The sequence below is a fragment of the Arachis stenosperma genome, chromosome 6 (assembly GCF_014773155.1).
Source record: "Arachis stenosperma cultivar V10309 chromosome 6, arast.V10309.gnm1.PFL2, whole genome shotgun sequence".
NCBI classification, from domain to species: Eukaryota; Viridiplantae; Streptophyta; class Magnoliopsida; order Fabales; family Fabaceae; genus Arachis; species Arachis stenosperma.
Genome location: NC_080382.1, coordinates 30731761 through 30758596, shown reverse-complemented (window position 1 = coordinate 30758596; position 26836 = coordinate 30731761). Strand labels below are relative to the sequence as shown.

At 36.4% G+C, this 26836-nt stretch overlaps 1 non-coding gene across 1 annotated transcript; it reads right to left on the bottom strand.

The window, feature by feature from the left end:
• Positions 1-16901: 16901 nt before the first annotated feature.
• On the bottom strand, positions 16902-16973 carry TRNAP-AGG (transfer RNA proline (anticodon AGG)). Its single transcript has one exon. It is a non-coding gene; the product is annotated as a tRNA-Pro (tRNA).
• Between the last annotated feature and the right edge of the window lie 9863 nt (positions 16974-26836).

The window sequence follows — 26836 nt, the reverse complement described above, 5'->3', positions numbered from 1 at the left end:
AAAACTAATTAAAACATACTAAAATCTACATGAAATTACCCCCAAAAAGCGTATAAAATATCCGCTCATCACAACACCAAACTTAAACTGTTGCTTGTCCTCAAGCAACTAGATAAATAAAATAGGATGAAAAGAAATTAAGAAACAATAATATCTCAGAGTTTCAAGTGAAGCTCAGATTCTAATTAGATGAGCGGGACTAGTAGCTTTTTGCTTCTGAACAGTTTTGGCATCTCACTTTATCTTTTGAAATTCAGAATGGTTGGCATCCATAGGAACTCAGAATTCAGATAGTATTATTGATTCTCCTAGTTTAGTATGTTGATTCTTGAACACAGCTACTTTATGAGTCTTGGCCGTGGCCCTAAGCACTTTGTTTTCCAGTATTACCACCGGATACATAAATGCCACAGACACATAATTGGGTGAACCTTTTCAGATTGTGACTCAACTTTGCTAGAGTCCCCAATTAGAGGTGTCCAGAGTTCTTAAGCACACTCTTTTGCTTTGGATCACGACTTTAACCACTCAGTCTCAAGCTTTTCACTTGGACCTGTATGCCACAAGCACATGGTTAGGGACAGCTTGATTTAGCCGCTTAGGCCTGGATTTATTTCCTTGGGCCCTCCTATCCATTAATGCTCAAAGCATTGGATCCTTTTTACCCTTGCCTTTTGGTTTTAAGGGCTATTGGCTTTTTCTGCTTGCTTTTTTTTTCTCTCTTTTTGGCATTTTTTTTTTCGCAAATTTTTTTTCAATTTTTTTTTCACTGCTTTTTCTTGCTTCAAGAATCAATTTCATGATTTTTCAGATCATCAATAACATTTCTCTTGTTCATCATTCTTTCAGGAGCCAACAATTTTAACATTCATAAAATTCAATATCAAAAATATGCACTGTTCAAGCATTCATTCAGAAGACAAAAAGTATTGCCACCACATATAAATAATTAGAATTTTCCTTATTAAGAACTCAAAAAAATTAAATTGCCTCTTTATTCTAAAAATCTACTATTTTATTCATGTTTGATGATGATGAGAAAAATAAATTATAACTTAATTGAAAATAAAATCAAAATAGATATGCTAATTACTACTACTCCTATATAACTTCTAAGGTAAAATCCTATAATAATACTATCACAGAGTTAGAGCTAGAATTAGAACTTAACAACCTGTATTTTGGGAAGTGGATGTTCCTCTAGTCTGTGGGGTGCCTTCAAGAATTAATTTCTGACGCTTCAGCTCCCTTAAGTTCACATCCTTGCTCTTCCTGTTCCCTTAGGTGCCATGATCTTGATGAGTTTTAGCTCAGTGATCATGACAAATCACACCAAACTTAGAGGTTTGCTTGTCCTCAAGCAAAATAAAGGATAGAAGAGGAATAGAGGGAAAGGCAATTTCGAAATCAAAAGATATGATGAGTTGAAAAAGATTTGAAAAAGATTTTAAAAAGATAATTGAGTTTTGAAAACAAACTTAAAAGAGTTGGATTGGATTGGAAAACAGTTTGTCTTTATGGATTAAGATATATTTGATATTTTTGAAAAAGGGATTTTAGAAATTAGGGTTCTTAGAAAACTAATTAGATGTTGAAGGATGACATTTTGAAACATGTTTAAGCAAGAAATCATGAATTGAAACATAAAAATTTAGAAAAATTGTGAAGAAAAACGAATTTTACCTCCTCCCCACCATCCTGGCGTTAAACGCCCAAACGATGCATGTTTTGGGCGTTTAACGCCCAAATGCTGCTTCTCCTGGGCGTTGTAAATGCCCAAAACATGCATCGTTTGGGCGTTTAACGCCCAGCTGATGCATCTTTCTGGCGTTGAACGCCAGGAAGTCCTTTGTCACTGGGCATTTTTCTGAACGCCCAGGATGCTGTCAATCTGGCGTTAAACGCCCAGAAGGTGCTTCTTTCTGGCGTTTAACGCCCAGAAGATGCTTCTTTCTGGCGTTTAATGCCCAAAATGTTTCTTATTGGCCTTTTTTCGCCAGTGAACTTCCAAATTCTCCTGTAACTCTGTGAATCCAATCAATTGCTTTTTTACCTTGAAGATATTTTGACCTATACCTGTAAAAATCAACAGAAACAAATAAAATTAAATTTTGTGATTGGTTGGGTTGCCTCCCAACAAGCGCTTCTTTAATGTCATTAGCTGGACTATTACTGAGCTTTAATTAAGTCTCAGTTCTGAGCATTCTTGCTCGAAATTGCCTTCAAAATAATGTTTAACTCTTTGTCCATTAACAATGAACTTTTTGTTAGAGTCATTATCCTGAAGCTCTATGTATCCATATGGTGATACGTTTGTAATTACATATGGACCTCTCCACCGGAATTTTAATTTCCCGGGGAATAATTTGAGCCTAGAATTAAATAGCAGAACTTTCTGCCCCGGCTCAAAGACTCTGGATGACAATTTCTTATCATGCCATCTTTTCGCTTTCTCTTTGTAAATCTTTGCATTCTCGAAAGCATTGAGTCTAAATTCCTCTAGCTCATTTAATTGGAGCAATCGTTTTTCTCCAGCTAACTTGGCATCAAGGTTTAGGAATCTGGTTGCCCAGTAGGCCTTGTGTTCCAGTTCCACTGGCAAGTGACATGCCTTTCCATACACAAGCTGGTATGGAGAGGTCCCTATAGGGGTCTTGAATGCTGTTCTGTATGCCCACAGAGCATCATCCAAGCTTCTTGCCCAATCCCTTCTACGGTTAATTACAGTCCGTTCCAGGATTCTTTTGAGTTCTCTATTTGAGACTTCAGCTTGCCCATTAGTTTGTGGGTGATATGGAGTAGCTACCCTGTGGCTAACTCCATAACGAACCAGAGCAGAGTAAAGCTGTTTATTGCAGAAATGAGTGCCCCCATCACTGATTAATACTCTAGGGATACCAAATCTGCTGAAGATGTGTTTCTGGAGGAATTTTAACACTATTTTAGTGTCATTGGTGGGTGTTGCAATAGCCTCCACCCATTTGGATACATAATTCACTGCCACCAGAATATAAGTGTTTGAGTATGATGGTGGGAAAGGTCCCATGAAGTCAATGCCCCATACATCAAACAACTCAATCTCCAAGATCCCTTGTTGAGGCATGGCATAACTGTGAGGTAGATTGCCAGATCTTTGGCAACTATCACAATTAAGTACAAACACTCGGGAGTCTTTATAGAGAGTAGGCCAGTAGAAGCCACATTGGAGGACTCTTGTGGCTGTTCGCTCACTTCCAAAATGTCCTCCATACTGTGATCCATGGCAGTGCCATAGGATCTTCTGTGCTTCTTCCTTAGGCACACATCTACGGATTACTCCATCTGCACATCTCTTAAAGAGATACGGCTCATCCCAAAGATAATACTTTGCATCCGTGATCAGCTTCTTTGTTTGCTGTCTACTGTACTCTTTGGGTATGAATCTCACTGCCTTGTAGTTTGCAATGTCTGCAAACCATGGCACTTCCTGGATGGCAAAGAGTTGCTCATCCGGAAAGGTTTCAGAGATCTCAGTGAGAGGGAGGGAAGCCCCTTCTACTGGTTCTATTCGGGACAGGTGATCTGCTACTTGATTCTCTGTTCCTTTTCTGTCTCTTATTTCTATATCAAACTCTTGCAGAAGCAACACCCATCTTATAAGTCTGGGTTTTGAATCCTGCTTTGTGAGTAGATATTTAAGAGCAGCATGATCAGTATACACAATCACTTTAGATCCTACTAAATAGGATCTGAATTTGTCAATGGCGTAAACCACTGCAAGTAGCTCTTTTTCTGTGGTTGTGTAATTCTTCTGTGCGTCATTTAAAACACGGCTGGCATAGTAAATGACGTGCAGAAGCTTGTCATGCCTTTGTCCCAACACTGCACCAATGGCATGGTCACTGGCATCACACATTAATTCAAATGGTAATGTCCAGTCTGGTGCAGAGATGATTGGTGCTGTAACCAATTTAGCTTTCAGAGTCTCAAATGCTTGCAGACACTCTTTATCAAAGATAAATGGCGTGTCAGCAGCTAGCAGGTTTCTCAGAGGTTTGGCGATTTTTGAAAAATCCTTTATAAACCTCCTGTAGAATCCTGCATGCCCCAGAAAGCTTCTGATTGCCTTAACATTGGCAGGTGGTGGTAATTTTTCAATTACCTCTACCTTAGCTTGATCCACCTCTATCCCCTTGTTCGAGATTTTGTGCCCAAGGACAATTCCTTCAGTCACCATGAAGTGACACTTCTCCCAGTTTAAAACCAGGTTAGTCTCTTGGCATCTCTTTAGAACAAGTGCTAAATGGTTAAGGCAGGAGCTGAATGAGTCTCCAAACACTGAAAAGTCATCCATGAAGACTTCCAGAAATTTTTCCACCATATCAGAGAAAATTGAGAGCATGCACCTTTGAAAGGTTGCAGGTGCATTGCACAGGCCAAATGGCATCCTTCTGTATGCAAATACTCCAGATGGGCATGTGAATGCTGTTTTCTCCTGATCCTGGGGATCTACTGCAATTTGATTATAACCTGAATATCCATCCAGGAAGCAGTAGTATTCATGACCTACTAGTCTTTCTAGCATCTGGTCTATGAATGGTAAAGGAAAATGATCCTTTCTGGTAGCTGTATTGAGCCTTCTGTAATCAATACACATACGCCACCCAGTAACTGTTCTTGTAGGAACCAGTTCATTTTTTTCATTATGAACCACTGTCATGCCACCTTTCTTAGGAACGACTTGGACAGGGCTCACCCAGGGGCTATAAGAAATAGGATAAATAATCCCAGCCTCTAGTAACTTAGTGACCTCTTTCTGCACCACTTCCTTCATGGCTGGATTCAGCCGCCTTTGTGGTTGAACCACTGGCTTGGCGTCACCCTCCAGTAAGATCTTGTGCATGCATCTAGCTGGGCTAATGCCCTTAAGATCACTGATGGACCACCCAAGAGCTGTCTTGTGTGTCCTTAGCACTTGAATTAGTGCTTCCTCTTCTTGTGGTTCTAAGGTAGAGCTTATGATCACAGGAAAGGTATCACCTTCTCCCAGGAATGCATATTTTAGGGAAGGTGGTAATGGTTTGAGCTCGGGTTTAGGAGGTTTTTCCTCTTCCTGAGGGATTTTCAGAGGTTCTACTATTCTCTCTGATTCCTCCAGATCAGGCTGAACGTCTTTAAAGATGTTCTCTAGCACTGATTCGAGATTCTCAGCCATATTGACCTCTCTTACCAGAGAGTCAATAATATCAACACTCATGCAGTCATTTGGGGTGTCTGGATGTTGCATGGCTTTGACAACATTCAACTTGAACTCCTCCTCATTGACTCTCAAGGTTACTTCCCCTTTTTGGACGTCAATGAGGGTTCGGCCAGTTGCTAGGAAAGGTCTTCCTAGAATGAGAGTTGCACTTTTGTGCTCCTCCATTTCTAACACCACAAAGTCAGTAGGAAAGGCAAATGGCCCAACCTTGACAATCATGTCCTCAATCACGCCTGATGGGTATTTAATGGAGCCATCAGCAAGTTGAAGACATATCCTGGTTGGTTTGATTTCTTCAGTTAAACCAAGCTTTCTGATAGTAAATGCAGGTATTAGGTTGATACTTGCCCCAAGATCACATAAAGCTTGCTTGGTACAAGTACCCTCTAATGTGCATGGTATCATAAAGCTCCCAGGATCTTTAAGCTTCTCAGGTAAGCTTTTCAGAATGACTGCACTGCATTCTTCAGTGAGGTAAACTTTTTCAGTCTCCCTCCAATCCTTCTTATGACTTAAGATCTCTTTCATGAACTTAGCATAAGAGGGTATTTGCTCAAGTGCTTCTGCAAACGGGATCTTTATTTCAAGAGTCCTGAGATAGTCTGCAAAGCGGGCAAATTGCTTATCCTGTTCCGCTTGGCGGAGTTTTTGAGGATAAGGCATTTTGGCTTTGTATTCCTCAACCTTAGTTGCTGCAGGTTTATTACCTACAGGAGTGGGTTGGGAAGCCTTTTTAGAAGGGTTGTTATCAGCACTTGTATGTGACTGATCCCCCACTAGCATTTGAATGCCAGGGGTGGAAGCTGGAGTGGCGTCAGACGTCACCTCCTTATTTGTTACTGGTGTCTAAACGCCAGAACCATGCACCCCTTGGGCGTTCAACGCCGGATTCATGCTTGTTTCTGGCATTGAACGCCAGGAATGAGCATGGGCTGGGCGTTCAGCGCCAGCATTATTCCTCTCTGGGCGCTGATTGTCCTCAAAGGGATTTTGAGTAGCCATATGTTCATTTCTTGTCTTCCTGCTGCTTTGAAGTGAGGTATTTAATGTTTTCCCACTTCTTAATTGAACTGCTTGGCATTCTTCTGCTATTTGTTTTGACAGTTGCTTTTCTGTTTGCTTTAACTGTACTTCCATATTCCTGTTAGCCATTCTTGTTTTCTGTAGTATTTCCTTGAATTCGGCTAGCTGCTGAGTTAGAAAGTCTAGTTGCTGATTGAATTCATTAGCCTGATCCACAGGGCTGAGTTCAGCAGTTACTGCTTTAGCTTAATCTTTTATAGAAGATTCACTGCTTAGGTACAGATGCTGATTTCTGGCAACTGTATCAATAAGCTCTTGAGCTTCTTCAATTGTTTTTCTCATATGTATAGATCCACCAGCTGAGTGGTCTAGAGAAATCTGAGCTTTTTCTGTAAGCCCATAGTAGAAGATGTCTAATTGCACCCACTCTAAAAATATTTCAGAGGGGCATTTTCTTAGCATCTCCCTGTATCTCTCCCAGGCATCATAAAGGGATTCATTATCTCCTTGTTTGAAGCCTTGGATGCTTAGCCTTAGCTGTGTCATCCGTTTTGGAGGGAAATAGTGATTCAGGAATTTTTCTGACAGCTGTTTCCATGTTTTTATGCTGTTCTTAGGCTGGTTATTTAACCATCTCTTAGCTTGATCTTTTACAGCAAACGGAAACAGTAATAATCTGTAGACATCCTGATCTACTTCCTTATCATGTACTGTGTCAGTAATTTGTAAAAATTGTGCCAGAAATTCTGTAGGTTCTTCCTGTGAAAGACCGGAATACTGGCAGTTTTACTGCACCATGATAATGAGCTGAGGATTCAACTCAAAGCTACTAACTCCAATGGAGGGTATACAGATACTACTCCCATATGAAGCAGTAGTGGGGTTAGCATATGACCCCAGAGTCCTCCTGGACTGTTCATTCCCACTTAATTCCATGATGGAATAAAAGAGATTATTTATATGTTGATATTATTTATTTTTTTTAAATTAATTTTTATAAAATAAAATAAATAAAAAACGAAATAAATAAAAGAAATTGGAAATATTTTGAAATTGAAATTTGAATTTTTATATAAAATTTTCAAAAAAAATAGTTCAAAATTAGTTAGAAAATATATTTTTTTGAATTTTGAATTTTATGATGAAAGAGAAAAACACATAAAAGACACAAGACTTAAAATTTTTAGATCTAATGCTCCTTATTTTTGAAAATTTTGGAGGAAAAACACCAAGGAACACCAAACTTAAAAATTTTAAGATCAAGACACAAGAAAAACTCAAGAACACCTTGAAGATTCACAAGAACACCAAACTTAAAATTTTTAGAAAACTTTAATAAAATTTTCGAAAATTATGAAAAGATTAACAAGAAAACACCAAACTTAAAGTTTGGCACAAGATTGAATCAAGAAAAATTATTTTTGAAAAAGATTTTCAAAAGAACTGGTGCCCACTCATCAAGAATATAAACCAATGCTCTAGCCAATTGGGAGTAAATGTAACACTTGTTCTAAATAGGTATATTCCTCTTGAAATATTAATGCTTTAAAACGAACACAAGTGAAACAAGAAAAGACACAGAACAAGAAAAAGTAAAGATCAAACAAGGGAAATAAACAAGAACAACTTGAAGATCAAGAAAGAACAAAGAACACTACCACAAAAATTTTAAAGAAAAATATAAAAAATGCAATTGACACCAAACTTAGAACAAGACACTAGACTCACGAAAAATTAACAATTAATAAAGAAAAATAATAAATTTTGAAAAGAAATTTTTGAAAAGAAACTATCCTATCAAGATTTAATGACTCTATAACAATAAAAGTAAATTATTCCTAATCTAAGAAATAAAATAAACCTTTAGTTGTTCAAACTCGAATAATCCCCGGCAACGGCGCCAAAAACTTGATGCACGAAATCTTAATCTCAATATCAAAATCAAAATTTCTTATGATCTCGTACCACTAACCAGCAAGTGCACTGGGTCGTCCAAGTAATACCTTACGTGAGTAAGGGTCGATCCCACGGAGATTATTGGTTTGAAGCAAGCTATATTTATTTTATTAATCTTAGTCAGGATGCCAACAACAGTGTTTTTCAAGTTTAGTGAAGAAAGGGAAAATGGCATAAAATAAATACTTGTTATGCAGTAATGAAGAATATGTTGGAGTTTTGGAGATGCTTTGTCCTTTGAACTTCAACTCTTCCTTGAAATCCTTTTCCACACGCAAGGTCCCTTCCATGGCAAGCTCTATGTAGGGTGTCACCGTTGTCAATGGCTACTTCCCATCCTCTCAGTGAAAACGTTCCTATGCTCTGTCACAGCACGGCTAATCATCTGTCGGTTCTCAATCAGGTTGGAATAGAATCCATTGATTCTTTTGCGTCTGTCACTAACGCCCAGCCTTCAGGAGTTTGAAGCTCGTCACAGTCATTCAATCCCAGAATCCTACTCAGAATACCACAGACAAGGTTTAGACTTTCCGGATTCTCATGAATGCCGCCATCAATCCGGCTTATACCACGAAGATTCTGATTAAGGAATCTAAGAGATACTCATTCAATCTGATGTAGAACGGAGGTGGTTGTCAGGCACACGTTCATGGATTGAGGAAGGTGATGAGTGTCACGGATCATCACCTTCTCCATAATTAAGCGCGAATGAACATCTTAGATAAGAACAAGCGTGTTTGAATGGAAAACAAAGGAATTGTATTAATTCATCGAGACGCTGCAGGGCTCCTCACCCCAACAATGGAGTTTAGAGACTCATGCCGTCAAAAAGTATGTAATTCAGATCTGAAAATGTCATGAGGTACAAAATAATTCTCTAAAAGTTGTTTAAATAGTAAACTAGTAACCTAGGTTTACAGAAAATGAATAAACTAAGATAATTGGTGCAGAAATCCACTTCTGGGGCCCACTTGGTGTGTGCTGGGGCTGAGACTAAAGCTATCCACGAACTGAGGCTTTTCTTGGAGTTGAACTCCAAGTTATGACGTGTTTTGGGCGTTCAACTCCGGATCATGACGTGTTTCTGGCGTTTAACTCCAGACAGCAGCATGTACTTGGCGTTCAACGCCAAGTTACGTCGTCTATCTTCGCGCAAAGTATGGACTATTATATATTGCTGGAAAGCCCTGGATGTCTACTTTCCAACGCCATTGAGAGCGCGCCAATTGGACTCCTGTAGCTCCAGAAAATCCATTTCGAGTGCAGGGAGGTCAAGATCCAACAGCATCAGCAGTCCTTTTTCAGCCTAACTCAGATTTTTGCTCAGCTCCCTCAATTTCAGCCAGAAAATACCTGAAATCACAAAAAAACACACAAACTCATAGTAAAGTCCAGAAATATGATTTTTGCCTAAAAACTAATAATATTTAACTAAAAACTAATTAAAACATACTAAAATCTACATGAAATTACCCCCAAAAAGCGTATAAAATATCCGCTCATCACAACACCAAACTTAAACTGTTGCTTGTCCTCAAGCAACTAGATAAATAAAATAGGATGAAAAGAAATTAAGAAACAATAATATCTCAGAGTTTCAAGTGAAGCTCAGATTCTAATTAGATGAGCGGGACTAGTAGCTTTTTGCTTCTGAACAGTTTTGGCATCTCACTTTATCTTTTGAAATTCAGAATGGTTGGCATCCATAGGAACTCAGAATTCAGATAGTATTATTGATTCTCCTAGTTTAGTATGTTGATTCTTGAACACAGCTACTTTATGAGTCTTGGCCGTGGCCCTAAGCACTTTGTTTTCCAGTATTACCACCGGATACATAAATGCCACAGACACATAATTGGGTGAACCTTTTCAGATTGTGACTCAGCTTTGCTAGAGTCCCCAATTAGAGGTGTCCAGAGTTCTTAAGCACACTCTTTTGCTTTGGATCACGACTTTAACCACTCAGTCTCAAGCTTTTCACTTGGACCTGTATGCCACAAGCACATGGTTAGGGACAGCTTGATTTAGCCGCTTAGGCCTGGATTTATTTCCTTGGGCCCTCCTATCCATTAATGCTCAAAGCATTGGATCCTTTTTACCCTTGCCTTTTGGTTTTAAGGGCTATTGGCTTTTTTTGCTTGCTTTTTTTTCTCTCTTTTTGGCATTTTTTTTTTCGCAAATTTTTTTTCAATTTTTTTTTCACTGCTTTTTCTTGCTTCAAGAATCAATTTCATGATTTTTCAGATCATCAATAACATTTCTCTTGTTCATCATTCTTTCAGGAGCCAACAATTTTAACATTCATAAAATTCAATATCAAAAATATGCACTGTTCAAGCATTCATTCAGAAGACAAAAAGTATTGCCACCACATATAAATAATTAGAATTTTCCTTATTAAGAACTCAAAAAAATTAAATTGCCTCTTTATTCTAAAAATCTACTATTTTATTCATGTTTGATGATGATGAGAAAAATAAATTATAACTTAATTGAAAATAAAATCAAAATAGATATGCTAATTACTACTACTCCTATATAACTTCTAAGGTAAAATCCTATAATAATACTATCACAGAGTTAGAGCTAGAATTAGAACTTAACAACCTGTATTTTGGGAAGTGGATGTTCCTCTAGTCTGTGGGGTGCCTTCAAGAATTAATTTCTGACGCTTCAGCTCCCTTAAGTTCACATCCTTGCTCTTCCTGTTCCCTTAGGTGCCATGATCTTGATGAGTTTTAGCTCAGTGATCATGACAAATCACACCAAACTTAGAGGTTTGCTTGTCCTCAAGCAAAATAAAGGATAGAAGAGGAATAGAGGGAAAGGCAATTTCGAAATCAAAAGATATGATGAGTTGAAAAAGATTTGAAAAAGATTTTAAAAAGATAATTGAGTTTTGAAAACAAACTTAAAAGAGTTGGATTGGATTGGAAAACAGTTTGTCTTTATGGATTAAGATATATTTGATATTTTTGAAAAAGGGATTTTAGAAATTAGGGTTCTTAGAAAACTAATTAGATGTTGAAGGATGACATTTTGAAACATGTTTAAGCAAGAAATCATGAATTGAAACATAAAAATTTAGAAAAATTGTGAAGAAAAACGAATTTTACCTCCTCCCCACCATCCTGGCGTTAAACGCCCAAACGATGCATGTTTTGGGCGTTTAACGCCCAAATGCTGCTTCTCCTGGGCGTTGTAAATGCCCAAAACATGCATCGTTTGGGCGTTTAACGCCCAGCTGATGCATCTTTCTGGCGTTGAACGCCAGGAAGTCCTTTGTCACTGGGCATTTTTCTGAACGCCCAGGATGCTGTCAATCTGGCGTTAAACGCCCAGAAGGTGCTTCTTTCTGGCGTTTAACGCCCAGAAGATGCTTCTTTCTGGCGTTTAATGCCCAAAATGTTTCTTATTGGCCTTTTTTCGCCAGTGAACTTCCAAATTCTCCTGTAACTCTGTGAATCCAATCAATTGCTTTTTTACCTTGAAGATATTTTGACCTATACCTGTAAAAATCAACAGAAACAAATAAAATTAAATTTTGTGATTGGCTGGGTTGCCTCCCAGCAAGCGCTTCTTTAATGTCATTAGCTGGACTATTACTGAGCTTTAATTAAGTCTCAGTTCTGAGCATTCTTGCTCGAAATTGCCTTCAAAATAATGTTTAACTCTTTGTCCATTAACAATGAACTCCAAGTTATGACGTGTTTTGGGCGTTCAACTCCGGATCATGACGTGTTTCTGGCGTTTAACTCCAGACAGCAGCATATACTTGGCGTTCAACGCCAAGTTACGTCGTCTATCTTCGCGCAAAGTATAGACTATTATATATTTCTGGAAAGCCCTGGATGTCTACTTTCCAACGCCGTTGAGAGCGCGCCAATTGGACTCATGTAGCTCCAGAAAATCCATTTCGAGTGCAGGGAGGTCAGGATCCAACAGCATCAGCAGTCCTTTTTCAGCCTAACTTAGATTTTTGCTCAGCTCCCTCAATTTCAGCCAGAAAATACCTGAAATCACAGAAAAACACACAAACTCATAGTAAAGTCCAGAAATATGATTTTTGCCTAAAAACTAATAATATTTAACTAAAAACTAATTAAAACATACTAAAATCTACATGAAATTACCTCCAAAAAGCGTATAAAATATCCGCTCATCAGAAAGCTAAAACTTCAACCAAATATTCTAGAAAAAGTAAATTTATTTCCTAATAAAATAGAAGATAGAAAAAAATTACAAAGATTTTTAGGGTGTATAAATTATATTTCTGATCAAGGATTTTTAAAGAATATAACAGAATACACTAAAAGCCTATTTCCAAAAATAAGTACTAAAAAAGAATGGAAATGGGATGAAAAAGATAGTATGCAAATTCAAAGAATTAAAGAATTATGTGAAAAACTTCCAGAACTTTATATTCCAGAAGAAAATGACTACTTAATAGTAGAAACAGATGCCTCAGACATAACCTGGTCAGGATGTCTAAAAGCTAAGAAAGCTATAAAAAGCTTGGAACAAGAAAAAGAATCACTAGATTCTAAATATCCCCCAAAGAAATTACTTTGCAGGTATATTTCAGGAACTTTTACTCCAACAGAACAGGGATATACCACTCATGAAAAGGAAACTCTGGCAGCAATTAAATCTCTTAAGAAATGGAAAATTGATTTACTACCCAGAGAATTTACATTAAGGACAGATTCAAGTTACCTAACAGGTTTTATACGATATAATTTAAAAGTTGATTATAATCATGGACGATTGGTAAGATGGCAATTATTTTTGTTACAATATCCAATAAAAATTGAATATATTAAGGGTGACAAAAATGTTATTACAGATACATTAACGAGAGAATGGAGTTCGTCTACAATGCATTAGATCAAGAAATTCAAAAATATGAACAAGAACTCGAAAAATGCAAGCATTGTCAGCAAATAAGGACACAGATCCAATCCCTCAAGAAAGCCATTGAAGCAATGAAATCAACACAACAAGCAAAACCATCAGAGTTCAGCCAGCTAAGCATGGTGGACAAATCAGGTGAAGAAAAAATTTCAAAAAATAAAACAATTGCTGAAATCATTAAAAAATCCACCCAAGATAAAAAATATTATGTAATTTATAATGGTCCCATGAAAGGAGTATATGATGCCTGGGAAAAAGCAGCACCATTCACACATCAATCAAGGATAATTCATAAAGGAGGATTTCTAACACTGGAAGAAGCAAAGGAATCCTTCAGGGAATATGAAGCTCTCCATCCAGAGCAAACCCTAAAAAGAGCAGATAAAGCTCCAATTCAAATCTAGAGAACAGGGATAATAAGAAACATTCCTACAAGGGCTGAAATCAAGGAAAAGAAAAGGGTCTGTAGATCAAATCTCAGAGAAACCCTTAACATAGTCCTAAATTGGACTGAAGAAAAAAGGGCAATTTTGGGATATTATCCTATTGCCAAAGAACAGCTAACAAAGCTGGTTATATTTCCAGATGCTTCCCCATCGGACACCTATCAGTTTTTCCAGTATGGATTAATTGATACAATTTTAATTTTTAATGATCTAAAAATTATTAGTGAGTTTCCTGCAGGATTTGTTGATGCAGTAAAGAGATTTAAAAATATGATTGACAATGTAAATCCAAGGAATATATCCCTAAAATTTACAAACAGTCAACCTATTTTTAATGAAGAAGAAGAATGCTTGGTTCCAGCACACCAAGTAATATTCATGTCTGTCTTTCCAGGAAATTTTCAACCAATTGATCAGATTCAAGACTTAATGATTTACAGTCATGAAGGAAGACTAGCCAGCACACTAGCAAGGGTCTTCGAAAGAACTCAAAAGATAACAAGGGAATCTCACACAAGAATCAATTATAAAAGCAGAAATACTCTGCTTGTGTCCAGTAAAAGAAATAAAATTGAAGAAAGAGAGATGAGACTCTTGGTAGAGTTTGAATCTGCATTCTACAATCTATCCGGACTCTTAGAAAAACTCCCTGAAGGGATAAAAAGGAATCTCTGCTATTTGATAAAAAACAGAGAAGACCACAAGTGCCAGCTGTGTGTCTCAGAAATATCTAAAGAAAGCAATAATGAAATGGGATCCACCCACATGATAAAAGAAGAAGACAGCTCATCTACCCACATAAAAGAAGAGGACAGCGCATCTGAAGCATCTCTCGACATTATTGCATAATGACGTAAGCGCTTAGGTCATAGAGCACCAACAATGTAGCTGGTGCAAGATAATAAACAATGACGTAAGCAATGACGTCATAAGAAGGGTAAGGATGGGAATTGTCCATCAGACCCAACCATTATAAATAGATTGCTTAGGCAATTGTAGAAGGCATCAGACAATAGAAAGCAGGAGGCTAAGAGTACTCATATGCTAGGAGAGCAAGGAGGAAGCTGCCAAGGCGATTCTATAGTCTGAAGAAGAATTCCCTTAGGAAAAACCAATTCTAAACTCCCCTCTGGAGTTAGTATCTACAATCTCCCCTCTGGAGACAAAAACATCTTATGTAAAATATTCTAAATAAAGGAAGTTTTTCTCCAGAAAGGTACGCCTTTATCCTAATCTCTTAGTTATGAATTATTTAGAAAGTTTAGAATTAACGGAAGAATCTGATTATTATAGATTATTTGCCTTATTAGATAATGAAAAACAGGCTGTTCTAAAAACAGAATTAAATCTAAAATCAAATGAAAATTTTAATAAACAAAATCTTTTAAAAGAAGTTTTTAATAGAAAAAATATAATATACTATGGAAAAATTCAACTTGAAGCACCTATAAAGATAAAATCCGCCAATGGAAAACTTGAAATAGCTTTGATAAATGATGAAGAATTGAGTAAACAGATTGAGAAAATTAAGGATCAACAAAAAAGATATAAAATTGGATGGATCCATATTAGTACTATACAAGTCTTAATCAAATCTACATACATAAAAAGAATTAATTCACCAATAAGCTTAGCAATCTGCGATAAAAGAATTACTGATGACCCAATAGATCAAATAATTGGAATTGTTCATGGAAACTTGGCAAACGTAAATGTTAAATTCAATGCCCATCTTGGATACGCTATACCTTTATCAACTGAAAATCTTGGAAGATCTATAAGCTTAGCTTATAAATTTCACAGAAAGAATCTAATGGAACAAGATGATGAACCATTTTCAATTACATATGCAATAAATTATGCTTTAACAAATAGCCATCATAGTATAATATTTAAAAACAGAGAAAGAATTTATGTTGATGAATTATTTCAGAAAATCGTAAAAACAGAAATACCAAAATATAAAGCTATTGAAAATCCAGTTTTATTATTAAAAGAACCATCAAGAAAATTAGTTTCATCGAATTTTCAAATAAGAGAACCTAAAATTAATAGCCCTTTAAGTTTATCTAAGTTAAAGATTAAAGAAGAAAATTCTGAAATAAAAGAATTAATAAAAAAGGTCGAAAAATTAAATGAAACCCTAAACATTAAGTTATGACAATAAATAAAAAAAATATATGTAACCTATCAAGACAAGAAACAAGAGCTCTTTGAAAGAGAAAATCGGTTGAATTATTTACAGTTTTCTGAAATAAATCAAAGAGCATTTGAAGCTCTAAAAGTAATCTATGACAAATTGAAAGGAGAAGTTGAAGAGTTAGAAAAATTAATAGAATCTCTAGAAAATAGTGATGAATCAATGATAGAATTTGCAGAAATTCTAAGATAAATAATGAAGTATACAAAGATTGAAAGACCAGAAAACAAAATAAAAAGAAAAAGGGCGAAAAAATTAAAAAGTAAAATAAAGGAGTATAAAAGGGAGTTAAATAACTTTCAGTTCGAAATTAATGACCTTATAATAAAAAGGATAGAAATAAGAACAAATATAAACAAGTTGGAGCTAAACTTAAAAAATTTATAAATGCCTGTAAAACCATATTATGACTTAAAAGAATTAAAGTTGTTGAAAGAAAAAATGGAAAATGAAGTTGAAAAATTAAAAAGATATTTAGAAACAACAGAAAGTGTAGAAATAAAAAAAGTTTTTGAGGATTTGAAAAATTATATTAAAGAAAAAGACAAACAGATAAAAGATTTTATATACAATAATCCATGCAAAAAAGAATATTATAAACTAAAACAAGATTGAAAAAACTATAAAAATGAAATCAGAATTAGTAATAGTAGAAATGGTCAATACTTTTGATTATAAAATTGCAAATTATAAAGTACCACCAACCAAATCTATACAAATTATAAACTTATTCGAAGCAAATTATGAAGAGTTAATAGAAATTTTGAAAAAGAAATTACATTTTAAAATTGGTATCAGAGCCAAGTTAACGATTAAGGGTAACACTTTTTCTTTAAGCAACACTTTTAGTGATACACTTTTAAATCAATAAACAACCAAATAAAAACAAAAATCTATAAATCTATACCAAAACACATCTGTATACTAGATAGACCCTTAGTATAAATGTGAGTTTGAGATACTGTTTTTTGAGAGTTGTACTGCATATTACCACAGCTTGTAGGCCATAGGGTGATGGTATGCGGCTAAGCAGAACACGTTGAAATCCGCGTGCTGGTTGTACTGTTTTTCTGACTTGTGAATGAACGGTTTCAGTCTGATAAAAAATCATTGTGGGTCTACGGGGGCATTCCGAGAATTGAACTCGGGACCTCTCGCACCCTAAGCGAGAATCATACCACTAGACCAAATGCCCGGTTTGAACATTTTAACGGTTATTTCTTAGCTGCGTACGGTTTCGGTATATTTGCGGAAAACATGGATTGCAGCCAAGATTTGTGCTGCATTGGAAAGTAGGATATATTTGCCTTCTATTTTCTCTTTAACAAATGTGTGCAATTCAATTGGGATAACTTAGATACCGGTGCACTTACGGGATTTGATGCTCTCTGTGACTAAGATACAGATATAGGTCCAGTTTGAATTAACAATTTAATTAATTTAAAAAAAATAATTTAAATAATAAATTGTATATTAAAAATATAATAAAAAATAATTATGTTATGAGAGAAATTATTTTTTTAATTTTTTTTATAAGTTCTTAAATAATTTCTTAAAAAGATGAAATTTGATTTTAAAAATTATACCCGACATTAATAGTACTACTTTTCATAAATCGAAAACTCAAAAAAATTATTTTTGAAACTTTTCAAATAGATTCATAATGAGATGTGTCTATTATTTAATTTGTGAGATACAAAAATGAAAAAAATATATTTATACATAAATATATACAAAATATATATTTTTTATGTTTCAATAAAATAATGAGACACAAATTTTGAGTAATGAATATCAATTTATATTTTTTTAGACTATTTTATCCATTTATTTTCTAAAGTTTTAAATATATCTTTTTTTGGTTACAAATTCTAACTAGTGATAATCTCTCTTCCTTTATTTCTGTAGTATCAAATAATCTCTTTTTCTCTGTTTTTGCATATTTGAAGCTTCTTCATTTGTACGTGTGTTGTCTGTTTTATGAAACTCTTTATTATTTTATCACAATTTTTTCCTTTCTTTGTACTAGACAACTTAACTCAAGGTTTAAAATTATATTAACCTTCACCTTTGTTTGTATTATACATTTATATATTGCAATATTAGTTAATTTTTTTTCTTTGAGCACATATGAGTTGGGTTTTCATCTTTTCTCTGTTTTGGGTATGCATGATCCAAAACTAGCTTAGATTTCTTCTTCTCTTTTAATATATATTCATGTTTTTGAAATATATATGTACTACTTATTAAAATAGTTTTCCATGGAGATTTTACGAGCTGAAGAAGATACAACTCTTTTACCAGAATATATACTCGTAGGAGATGATATTATAGTTAATGAAGTCGAAACAATTGATGTGAAAAGTAACCATGAATGAATTCAATAGCGTAAGGACCTAGCAACTGAAATGTGAAAAATATAGAGAAAACATGGTGTGTAGAATTTTTATTTTTGCTAGTTTTATGTATACAATTGTCCTAGACTATAAATTATTGTATTTGAATTCATTTGAGTATTTTTTCTTGGTGGCATATGTATTTTCCAACTTGGGTTCATGACTTGTATTATAGTTAAAGATAGGGATAAGTATTATTTTGTTCCCTAACATTGAGGGTTAGAATTAAAATCGTCCCTGATGTAATCTTTAATTTAGAATCGTTCTTAATGTCGCATTTGAATTTAAAATCATCCTTTTTAATTATTTCAGACATAAATGCCCTTTTGTTTGTTATCGGTAGTTATGGCAACATAAAAGCATTATAAATATATATATATATATATATATATATATATATATATATAATAAAAAAAGGGAAAAGCATTATAAATATATATATTCAATTGAAAGGAAAAAAGGGTAAAGTAACGTGAAAGCCACTATTGCAGATTCCACCATCATTGACCTCTTGCAGGGAGAACGTGATGAGCGGATATCTTATACACTTTTTAGGGGTGTTTTAATATAGTTTTTAGTAGGATCTAGCCACTTTTTAGTGTATTTTTATTAGTTTTTATACAAAAATCACATTTCTGGATTTTACTATGAGTTTGTGTATTTTTCTGTGATTTCAGTTATTTTCTGACTGAAATTGAGGGACCTGAGCAAAAATCTGATTCAGAGGCTCATAAAGGACTGCTGATGCTGTTGGATTCTGACCTCCCTGCACTCGAAGTGAAATTTTTGGAGCTACAAAAATCTAAATGGCGCGCTCTTAATTGCGTTGGAAAGTATACATCCAGGGCTTTCCAACAATATATAATAGTTCATACTTTTTCCAAGTTTAGATGACACAAACTGGCGTTCAACGCCAGCTTTCTGCCCTATTCTGGCGTCAAACGCCAGAAACAAGTTACAAACAAGAGTTAAACACCAAAAATAGGTTACAAACTGGCGTTAAACTCCAAGAATAGCCTATACACATGAAAGCTTCAATGCTCAGTCCTAGCACACACCAAGTGGGCCCCAGGAGTGGATTTCTGCACCATCTATCTTAGTTTACTCATTTTCTGTAAACCTAGGTTACTAGTTGAGTATAAAAACTAATTTTAGAGATTTATTTTGGACCTCATGACATTTTTACATTTGAAATTGTACCTTTGACGACATGAGTCTCTAAACCCCATGGTTGGGGGTGAGGAGCTCTGTAGCGTCTCAATGAATTAATGCAAGTATTTCTGTTTTCTATTCAATCACTTGTTTCTATTCTAAGATATTCGTTTGCACTTCAACATGATGAATGTGATGATCCGTGACAATCATCACCATTCTCAACCTATGAACGCATGTCTGATAACCACTTCCGTTCTACCTTAGATTGAATGTATATCTCTTGGGTTTCTGGTTCACGAGTTTGACTGCCTCTCCTGACAATAGAGCATTCAATCTGTGAGTCCAGAGTCTTCGTGGTATAAGCTAGAACCGATTGGATGCATTCCTGAGATCCGGAAAGTCTAAACCTTGTGTGTGGTATTCTGAGTAGGATCCGGGAAGGGATGACTGTGACGAGCTTCAAACTCATGAATGCTGGGCATGGTGATAGACGCAAAAGGATCAATGGATCCTATTCCAACATTAGTGAGAACCAACAGGTGATTAGCCTTGTACATGGACACTTTTCACTGAGAGGACGGCTGGTAGCCATTGACAATGGTGATCCACCAACATACAGCTTGCCATGGAAGGAGACCTGCGTGCGTGAAGAAGAAGACAGTAGGAAAGCAGAAATTCAAGGGACAGAGCATCTCCAAAACTCCAACCCATTCTCCATCACTGCAATAAGTATCATTCAATTCATGCTCTTTTATTTTTCGCAATTAAAACTAAAAACCCTATTGATATCCTGACTAAGAATAATAAGATAACCATAGCCTGCTTCAAGCCGGCAATCTCCGTGGGATCGACCCTTACTCACGTAAGGTATTACTTGGACGACCCAGTACACTTGCTGGTTAGTTGTGCGGAATTACAAAGTGTGATTGTAATTTTTGTGCACCAAATTTTTGGCGCCATTGCCGGGGATTGTTCGAGTTTGAACAACTGACGATTTATTTTGTTACTTAGATTTGGAAAAATTTGTCTTTTTGGTTTAGAGTCTTTTACTTTTTTTTTTCTTTTCAAAAATATTATTTTTCTTTATTAATTGTTAGTTTCTCATTAAGTCTAGTTGCATGTTTTACGTTTGGTGTCAATTGCATGTTTCTATTTTCTTTTAAATTTTTGAGTTTGTGTTCATTGTTCTTGCTTAATCTTCAAGTCGTTCTTGCTCTTTTTCTTGTTTGATCTTTAGTTTTTCTTGTTTTGTGTATTTTCTTGTTTTTCTTGTGCATTTTCAAATTATCAGTTCTAAAAAAAAATTATATATTAAATACATTCTTAAAACACGTTAAATTTATAGCTCAGTTGGCTAGAGCGTTGTGCTTATGTTCTTGGTAATTGGGCATCTTCCTTTTAAAACTTTTTCAAAAATAATTTTTCTTCCATTAAATCTTGTGTCAAACTTTTAAGTTTGGTGTTCTCTTGTTATTTTTCTTTGATTTTCGAAAATTTATTTTTGATTTTCTAAAAATTTTAAGTTTGGTGTTCTTTCTTTTTGTTCTTGTTGTTCTTGAAATCTTCAAAGTGTTCTTGAGTCTTCTTTATGTTTTGATCTTAAAATTTTTAAGTTTGGTGTTCCTTGGTGTTTTTTCTCCAAAATTTTCGAAAAACAAGGAGCATTAGATCTAAGAATTTTAAGTCTTGTGCCTTTTGTGTATTTTTCTCTTTCATAATAAAATTCAAAAATCAAAAAAATATCTTTCCTTTAATTGCTCATAATTTTCGAATCCCTTGGGTTGACTTGTCAAAATTTTTTTAAATCATATCTTTTTAAGATTTTTTTAAAATCATATCTTTTTCAAAAACTTCCTAACCACTTTCTCTCTCCTCACTTTTTCGAAAATCCTCATAAAATATTTTCAAATTTTTTTATTTTAGTTTTTTTTTATTTTATTATTTCGAAAAATATATATATTTAAATAAATAAATATAAAATAAAATTTTTCTACATCATCTCCTTACTCCATCATGGACCTAAGTGGAAATGAATAGTCCAGAAGGATTCTGGGGTCATATGCTAACCCCACTACTGCTTCATATGGGAGTAGTATCTGTATACCCTCCATCGGAGTCAGTAGTTTTGAGTTGAATCCTCAGCTCATTATTATGGTGCATCAAAATTGCCAGTATTCCGGTCTTCCATAAGAAGAACCTACTGAGTTTCTGGCACAGTTCTTACAAATTGCTGACACATTACATGATAAGAAAGTAGATCAGGATGTCTACAGATTACTACTGTTTCCATTTGCTGTAAAAGACCAAGCTAAGAGGTGGTTAAATAACCAACCTAAAGCTAGCATAAGAACATGGAAACAGTTGTCAGACAAATTTCTGAATCAATATTTCCCTCCTAAGAGGATGACGCAGCTAAGGCTAGACATCCAAGACTTTAAACAAGAGGATAATGAATCCCTTTACAACTCCTGAGAGAGGTATAGAGAGATGCTAAGGAAATGCCCATCTGAAATATTTTCAGAATGGGTGCAGTTAAACATCTTCTACTACGGGCCTACAGCAAAAGCTCAGATATCTCTAGATCACTTAGCTGGTGGATCTATACATATGAGAAAAATAATTGAAGAGGCTCAAGAGCTCATTGATACAGTTGCTAGAAATCAGCATCTGTACTTAAGTAGTGAGCCCTCCATAAAAGAAGAGGCTAAGGCAGTATCCACTGAACTTAGTCCTCTAGAACAAGTTGCTGAAATCAATCAGCATTTATGTTATCTGACAGAACAGTTGGCAGAATTTAAAGAGATGTTACAAGACACTAAGGATGCTAACAGGAACATGGAAGCACAACTTGACCAGACAAGACAGCAGTTATCAAAACAGATAACAGAAGAGTGCCAAGCAGTTCAATTAAGGAGTGGAAAAATATTGAATACCTCAACTCAAGGCAGCAGAAAGCCAAGAAAAGAACAATTAATAGAGGATAAGCAGACTGCTAACCAAAATCCCTCTGAGGACAGTAAGAGCCCAGAGAGGAATAATTCTGGCGTTTAAATGCCAGAAAAGGGAGGGAATCTGGCGTTAAACACCAATCCAGCCCCCAATCCTGGTGTTCAAATGCCTGTGAGGGGTCAGACACTTGAAAGTGCTGATAATAACTCCCTCAAGAAGGCTTTTCAACCTACCTCTATAGGAAATAAATCTGCAGCAACCAAGGTTGAAGAATACAAAGCCAAAATACCTTATCCTCAGAAACTCCGCCAATCGGAACAAGATAAACAATTTGCCCGCTTTGCAGACTATCTCAAGACTCTTGAAATCAAGATTTCATTTGCAGAGTGGTGCGCGAAATTGTGAACACTACAACTTCACACAACTAACCAGCAAGTGCACTGGGTCGTCCAAGTAATACCTTACGTGAGTAAGGGTCGATCCCACGGAGATTGTTAGTATGAAGCAAGCTATGGTCACCTTGTAAATCTCAGTCAGGCAGACTCAAATGGGTATAGTGATAAACGAAAATAACATAAAGATAAAGATAGAGATACTTATGTATATCATTGGTGAGAGCTTCAGATAAGCGTATGAAGATGCCTTCCCTTCCGTCTCTCTGCTTTCCTACAGTCTTCATCCAATCCTTCTTACTCCTTTCCATGGCAAGCTTATGCAAGGGTTTCACCGTTGTCAGTGGCTACCTCCCATCCTCTCATTGGAAATGTTCAACGCACCCTGTCACGGCACGGCTATCCATCTGTCGGTTCTCAATCAGGCCGGAATAGAATCCAGTGATTCTTTTGCGTCTGTCACTAACGCCCCGCCTTCAGGAGTTTGAAGCACGTCACAGTCATTCAATCATTGAATCCTACTCAGAATACCACAGACAAGGTTAGACCTTCCGGATTCTCTTGAATGTCGCCATCAGTTCTCGCCTATACCACGAAGACTCTGATCTCACGGAATGGCTGGCTCGTTTGTCAGGCGAGCACTCGGTTGTCAGGCGATCAACCATGCATCGTGTTATCAGGAATCCAAGAGATATTCACTAGAGCTTTGATTGCTTGTAGAACAAGAATGGTTGTCAGTCACCTTGTTCATGAGTGAGAATGATGATGAGTGTCACGGATCATCACCTTCATCAAGTTGAAGAACAAGTGATATCTTGGACAAAGAACAAGCGGAATTGAATAGAAGAACAATAGTAATTGCATTAATACTCGAGGTACAGCAGAGCTCCACACCTTAATCTATGGTGTGTAGAAACTCCACCGTTGAAAATACATAAGCATAAGGTCTAGGCATGACCGAATGGCCAGCCTCCCAATGATCTAAGATAGCATAAAACGAAGATAGCTACCAAAGTCTACAGATACAATAGTAAAAGGTCCTACTTATAGATAACTAGTAGCCTAAGGTGTACAAAGATGAGTAAATGACATAAAAATCCACTTCCGGGCCCACTTGGTGTGTGCTTGGGCTGAGCAATGAAGCAATTTCGTGTAGAGACTCTTCTTGGAGTTAAACGCCAGTTTTTATGCCAGTTTGGGCGTTTAACTCCCATTTGGGTGCCAGTTCCAGCGTTTAACGCTGGGATTTCTTGAGGTGACTTTGAACGCCGGTTTGGGCCATCAAATCTTGGGCAAAGTATGGACTATCATATATTGCTGGAAAGCCCAGGATGTCTACTTTCCAACGCCGTTGAGAGTGCGCCAATTGGGCTTCTGTAGCTCCAGAAAATCCACTTCGAGTGCAGGGAGGTCAGAATCCAACAGCATCTGCAGTCCTTTTCAGTCTCTGAATCAGATTTTTGCTCAGGTCCCTCAATTTCAGCCAGAAAATACCTGAAATCACAGAAAACACACAAACTCATAGTAAAGTCCAGAAAAGTGAATTTTAACTAAAAACTAATAAAAATATACTAAAAACTAACTAGATCATACTAAAAACATACTAAAAACAATGCCAAAAAGCGTATAAATTATCCGCTCATCACAACACCAAACTTAAATTGTTGCTTGTCCTCAAGCAACTGAAAATCAAATAAGATAAAAAGAAGAGAATATGCAATGAATTCCAAAAACATCTATGAAGATCAGTATTAATTAGATGAGCGGGGCTTTTAGCTTTTTGCCTCTGAACAGTTTTGGCATCTCAGTCTATCCTTTGAAATTCAGAATGGTTGGCTTCTTTAGGAACTCAGAATCCAGATAGTGTTATTGATTCTCCTAGTTAAGTATGATGATTCTTGAACACAGCTACTTTATGAGTCTTGGCCGTGGCCCAAAGCACTCTGTCCTCCAGTATTACCACCGGATACATACATGCCACAGACACATAATTGGGTGAACCTTTTCAGATTGTGACTCAGCTTTGCTAAAGTCCCCAATTAGAGGTGTCCAGGGTTCTTAAGCACACTCTTTTTGCCTTGGATCACAACTTTATTCTTTCTTTTTCTTTCTTTTTCTCTTTTTTTTTTCTTTCAGTTTTTTTTTTCGCTTGCTTTCTCTCTTTTTTTTTTTTGTATTCACTGCTTTTTCTTCCTTCAAGAATCATTTCTAATGATTTTTCAGATCCTCAGTAACATGTCTCCTTTTTCATCATTCTTTCAAGAGCCAACCTTCATGAACCACAAATTCAAGATACATATGCACCGTTTAAGCATACATTCAGAGAACAAGAGTATTGCCACCACATCAAATTAATTAAACTATTATAAAATTCAGAATTCATGCAATTCTTTCCTTTTCAATTAAGCACGTTTTTATTCAAGAAAGGTGATGGATTCATAGGACATTCATAACTTTAAGGCATAGACACTAAGACACTAATGATCACAAGACACAAACATGGATAAACATAAGCATAAAATTCGAAAAACAGAAGAATAAAGAACAAGGAAATCAAAGAACGGGTCCACCTTAGTGATGGCGGCTCTTTCTTCCTCTTGAAGATCCTATGGAGTGCTTGAGCTCCTCAATGTCTCTTCCTTGTCTTTGTTACTCCTCCCTCATGATTCTTTGGTCTTCTCTAATTTCATGAAGGATGATGGAGTGTTCTTGATGCTCCACCCTTAGTTGTCCCATGTTGGAACTCAGTTCTCCTAGGGAGGTGTTTAGTTGCTCCCAATAGTTTTGTGGAGGAAAGTGCATCCCTTGAGGAATCTCAGGGATCTCATGATGAGTGGGGTCTCTTGTGCTCCATCCTTTTCTTGGTAATGGGCTTGTCCTCATCAATAGGGGTATCTCCTTCTATGTCAACTCCAACTGAATAACAGAGGTGACAAATGAGATGAGGAAAGGCTAGCCTTGCCAAGGTGGAAGACTTGTCCGCCACTTTATAGAGTTCTTGGGCTATAACCTCATGAACTTCCACTTCTTCTCCAATCATGATGCTATGAATCATGATGGCCCGGTCTAGAGTAACTTCGGACCGGTTGCTAGTGGGAATGATTGAGCGTTGGATGAACTCTAACCATCCTCTAGCCACGGGTTTGAGGTCATGCCTTCTCAATTGAACCGGCTTGCCTCTTGAATCTCTCTTCCATTGTGCGCCCTCTTCACATATGACTGTGAGGACTTGGTCCAACCTTTGATCAAAGTTGACCCTTCTTGTGTAAGGATGTTCATCTCCTTGCATCATAGGCAAGTTGAATGCTAACCTTACATTTTCCGGACTAAAATCCAAGTATTTCCCTCGAACCATAGTAAGATAATTCTTTGGATTCGGGTTCATACTTTGATCATGGTTCTTTGTGATCCATGCATTGGCATAGAACTCTTGAACCATCAAGATTCCGACTTGTTGAATGGGGTTGGTAAGTACTTCCCAACCTCTTCTTCGGATCTCATGGCGGATCTCCGGATATTCACCCTTTTTGAGTGAAAAGGGGACCTCGGGGATCACCTTCTTCAAGGCCACAACTTCATAGAAGTGGTCTTGATGCACCCTTGAGATGAATCTCTCCATCTCCCATGACTCGGAGGTGGAAGCTTTGCCTTCCCTTTCCTCTTTCTAGAGGTTTCTCCGGCCTTGGATGCCATAAATGGTTATGGAAAACGAAAAAGCAATGCTTTTACCACACCAAACTTAAAAGGTTTGCTCGTCCTCGAGCAAAAGAAGAAAGAAGAGAGTAGAAGAAGAAGAAATGAGGGAGAAAGGGATGGCTTTGTATTCGGCCAAAGAAGGGGAGAAGTGGTGTTTAGGTTGTGTGAAAATGAAGGAGTGAAGAAGGGTATTTATAGGGGAGAGGGGAGATGGTGTTCGGCCATTATGGGTGGGTTTTGGGAGGGAAAGTGGTTTGAATTTGAAGGGTGAGGTTGGTGGGGTTTTATGAAGGATGGATGTGAGTGGTGAAAAGAAAGATGGGATTTGATAGGTGAAGGGTTTTTGGGGAAGAGGTATTGAGGTGATTGGTGAATGGGGGAAGAAGAGAGAGGGTGGTGGTGGGGTAGGTGGGGGTCCTGTGGGGTCCACAGATCCTGTGGTGTCAAGGAAAAGTCATCCCTGCACCAAA